Here is a 5,172-nt window from a genome sequence, read left to right as displayed (position 1 = left end):
ACAAACACACACACACACACACACACACACACACACACACACACACACACACACACACACACACACACACACACACACACACACACACACACACACACACACACGCCATTATCCTCTGTTTTTACTCACTCACCATAGTTTAAGTTAGTTTTAATCTGTCATTCCTAACCAATGGATGGAGCCACTAACAAGTGAAACTACAAGATAAATATATTTTAAGCAGACACATTACAAGCTTGGAAGTGTTGAAATGTGAAAGTTACCTGGTATTAAATAATATCAATTGTTTTTTGAGATAAATGTGTCTTTCTTAATGTGGAACAATCATTACCAATCATTCGCAAAGTTTAAAAAAAGCTGCAAAAGATATGTTACATTAAAATTAATTTCTTTAACCATTTCATAGTGTTCCTTGCTTAAAAAATGTCATCGTGATATTTTTAATCAGCAGAGTTATTCTTTTTAAATTTCGTTTAGCTAATCAATGTTAGAGATTGTTTCTGAATAAAGCAACTTAGGATGAGCATTCTGATCAAGTAGCATAATCACCGATTTACAGGTAGGCTAGCAAATAATTATGCAGCCTAATATATAACTGAATAAATTCCATGCAAACTCTAATCAGTCTGCAACAGTCAGAAGTTGACAATACACACATAGCAAATAAATAATATCTTTCATACATTCCAGGATCAAAGTTTACATCACCATCAATAGAATATGTAATCTTCCCTCACACACTGTCACCACCGATAAATTTGCGATAATTGAGAATTTCAATAAGCATTTTTCTACGGCTGGCCATGCTTTCCACCTGGCTACCCCTACCCTGGTCAACAGCCCTATACCCAGCACTGCTACTTGCCCAAGCCTCCCCCATTTCTCCTTCACCCAAAACCAGACAGCGGATGTTCTGAAAGAGCTGCAAATCAGCAGGGCTAGACAATCTGGACCCTCTCTTCCTAAAATTTTCTGCCGAAATTGTTGCAACCCCTATTACTAGCTTGTTCAAGCTCTCTTTCGTATCGTCTGAGATCCCCAAAGATTGGAATGTTGTCACGGTCATCCCCATCTTCAAAGGGGGAGACACTAGACCCAAACTGCTACAGACTTATATCTATCCTACCCTGCCTTTACAAGGTCTTCGAAAGTCAAGTTAACAAACAGATCACAGACCATTTCGAATCCCACCGTACCTTCTCCGCTATGCAATCTGGTTTCCGAGCTGGTCATGGGTGCACCTCAGCCACACTCAAGGTCCTAAACGACATCATAACCGCCATCGATAAGAGACAATACTGTGCAGCTGTATTCATTGACCTGGCCAAGGCTTTCGACTCTGTCAATCACTGGTCACCCCCAATGCCAATTCCTCCTCGGCCTCCTTTCCTTCCAGTTTTCTGCTGCCAATGACTGGAACGAACTGCAAAAATCACTGAAGCTGGAGACTCATATCTCCCTCATTAACTTTAAGCACCAGCTGTCAGAGCAGCTCACAGATCACTGCACCTGTACATAGCCAATCTGTAAATAGCCCATCCAACTACCTCATCACCATATTGTTATTTATTTTGCTCCTTTGCACCCCAGTACCTCTACTTGCATACTCATCTTCAGCACATCTATCACCCCAGTGTTTATTTTGCCATACTGTAATAATTTTGCCACTATGGCCTATTTATTGCCTCACCCCCCTTATCCTACCTCATTTGCACACACTGTATATAMACTTTCTCTATTGTATTATTGACTGTATGTTTGTTTATTCCATGTGGAACTCTGCATTGTTGTTTGTGTCGCACTGCTTTGCTTTATCTTGGCCAGGTCGCAGTTGTAAATGAGAACTTGTTCTCAACTAGCCTACCTGGTTAAAGAAAGGTGAAATAAAAAATAAAAAAGGTCCTTTGCTGTTGTTCTGCAATTGATTTGCACTTCTCGCACCAAATTACGTTCATCTCTAGGAGACAGAACACGTCTCCTTCCTGAGTGGTATGACAGCTGCGTGGTCCCATTGTGTTTATACTTGCGTACTATTGTTTGTAAAGATGAACGTGGTACCTTGAGGAGTTTGGAATTGCTCCCAAGGATGAACCAGACTTGTGGAGGTTTACAATTTGTTTTCTGAGGTCTTGGCTGATTTCTTTTGATTTTCCCATGACGTCAAGCAAAGAGGCACTGAGTTTGAAGGTAGGCCTTGAAATACATCCACAGGTACACCTCCAATTGACTCAAATGATGTCAATTAGGCTATCAGAAGCTTCTAAAGCCATGACATCATTTTCTGGAATTTTCCAAGCTGTTTAAAGGCACAGTCAACTTATGGAAATGTAAACCTTGACCCACGGAATTGTGATACAGTAAATTATGTAATGGGTGCGTGCTTGTGGCAGGAAGTCAGGCGCAGGAGAATGAACTTGGTAAAAAGGAGCTGTTTAATAAACATTAAAAAAAACTCAGAAAACCAAAGTATACAAAATAACATAATAGGGTGCAACCTCGCACACCAGAACAAATAACACACCTACTTACAACAAACAATCTCTGACAAAGACATGAGGAGAAACAGAGGGTTAAATACACAACATGTAATGAATGGGATTGGAACCAGGTGTGTAGTAAGACAAGACAAAACCAATGGAAAATGAAAAATGGATCAATGATGGTAGATCGTGACTCGACGCGAACGGAAGACTTCGGCGAAGTCGTGACAAATTATAAGTGAAATAATCTGTCTGTAAACAATTGTTGGAAAAATTACTTGTGTCATGCACAAAGTAGATGTCCTAACCGACTTGCAAAAACTATAGTTTGTTAACAAGAAATTTGTGGAGTGGTTGAAAAACGAGTTTTAATGACTCCAACCTTAGTGTATGTAAACTTCCGACTTCAACTGTATATAGTCATGTGTAACTAATTGTCAAACCCATCCTGGTCCTCACTACACATTTACTTTACCCAGCTGTATTTGATTATGATACTTAAAGAATAACCATGTGTTAGTAATGCAGCATTACCTTTCTATGCCAGTTAATTAAACCACATGGTAGATTAATTATCGACCTCCTCAGCCTATGACGATGAGCATATGCCTAGCTTAAGAGGTGTTGAGTCATGTCACATTTAATGCATGAATGTAATACAGTGAGATATGGAAAAGAAATCCACTGCAATTGCACTGTTCAATAGAAAAATGTACATTAATCAAATAAGTTCCCTTGTATTTGATTGGTCGAGCAGTGGTGGTGAATTGGCTCATGATCAATCACAGTTCGTGTCAATAAAGTTTGAAAATCGCAACACTTAAGAGTGAAAACACTGCCCGTACCGAGCTGTTTATTTGTCCTGTAGTTTTGCAAGAGATCCACTAAATAAAGGCTTTTGTATTAAGTCATTCCTCCTCCTGTTCTCAGAGTGCCTAGATGAGAAACGTAAGCCAAAGAGCAATGTTGCTTTTTGTTTACTAAGTGGTGGCCATTATCCCCTTAGTTTTTCTGTCAGTCTGTAGACTACCCTTTTCCAAAGAGCACTATACCCCCATGGCCTATTGACCTTATGGTTTTAACCATTTGACTGCACCAGCACATAGTTTTTCCTAAAGACTAACTTTGGTTTTAGGCACAAGATATAGCCAGCATACAGGTCTATACACACTTTTCCACACATATGGCTAACATAGGAACTACAATGGGGCATCAGGAACACCGTTTTTTTGTCTTACAGTGCATTTCCACAAAATTATGAATCGGATAGCCACCCTTATTTTTGTTTAACCCTTGTCTGTGTTCGGCTCTGTGGAACCCATTTTCATGTTTCTAAAAGAAAAATGATACAATTAATAATTTTTTCAACCTGAGACTCATTGGCCTTGGCTCATTTTCTGTGAAGAATATGTAAAATAACACATTTTCATTGAGTGCACACTGTGCACCCCTCTACATACGTATATTACATATGTGGTGTTCGGGCCACTGGACCCCAGGGTAATAAAAGTGTGGGAAAGTGTGTGAGTAGGTGAAAACTCTGTCTTCCTCCTCCCTGGGCCTGTTGTTTCAACATAGCACCAAGAACCTGTCTGTCTCCCTGCCTGTCTATCAGTCTACAGGTTTTTCTCACACTCTTTACCCTTTGTAGTGTGTGAAACTACCAATGTTTTGCGGGAGCCTGCACAATGTTACTACAATACATTATTTCGATACATTGTAAAAAAAAAATTTTTTTTTAAATAGTTTAAAAAAAAGAGGATTTTCCACACCCTACCCCAGCCAGGTGCAAATTGGGGGAAGGACACAACAAATAAACAGCTGTGCATGTGTCTCCTTACCACAATCAATCAGGATGCCAAAAATAATCTCTGCTCAGAGGGCCTTAGAAATAACTTTGCAGAGAGAGAAGCTAGTGTGGAAGGATAATTTTCAGAATATGAAGATCATGTCTTTGTCAATTCGGAGTCTGACAGTGAGTTGGAAGAAGAGGATGAGATTGACCCTCAGCCAGTCCCAGGACCAGTCCATCAGCAGTCAGCCCCAGGATCAGCCCATCAGCAGTCAGCCCCAGGACCAGTTCATCAGCAGCCAGCCCAGGACCAGCCCATCAGCAGTCAGCCCAGGACCAGTCCATCAGCAGCCAGCCCAGGATCAGTCCATCAGCAGCCAGCCCAGGACCAGTCCATCAGCAGCCAGCCCAGGACCAGTCCATCAGCAGCCAGCCCAGGATCAGCCATCAGCAGCCAGCCCAGGACAGTCCATCAGCAGCCAGCCCAGGACCAGTCCCATCAGCAGCCAGCCCAGGACCAGTCCATCAGCAGCCAGCCCAGGATCAGCCCATCAGCAGCCAGACCAGGACCAGTCCATCAGCAGTCAGCCCCAGGATCAGCCCATCAGTAGTCAGCCCCAGGACCAGTCCATCAGCAGCCAGCCCAGGACCAGCCCATCAGTAGTCAGTCCAGGACCAGTCCATCAGCAGCCAGCCCAGGACCAGCCATCAGTAGTCAGTCCCAGGACCAGTCCATCAGCAGCCAGCCCAGGATCAGTCCATCAGCAGCCAGCCCAGGACCAGTCCATCAGCAGCCAGCCCAGGACCAGTCCATCAGCAGCCAGCCCAGGATCAGCCCATCAGCAGTCAGCCCCAGGATCAGCCCGTCAGCAACCAGCTCATCAGCAGCCTGCAGGAGGG

The sequence above is a fragment of the Salvelinus sp. IW2-2015 genome, unplaced genomic scaffold (genome assembly GCF_002910315.2).
Source record: "Salvelinus sp. IW2-2015 unplaced genomic scaffold, ASM291031v2 Un_scaffold5489, whole genome shotgun sequence".
Classification (NCBI taxonomy): domain Eukaryota; kingdom Metazoa; phylum Chordata; class Actinopteri; order Salmoniformes; family Salmonidae; genus Salvelinus; species Salvelinus sp. IW2-2015.
This window is presented reverse-complemented; position numbering follows the sequence as displayed.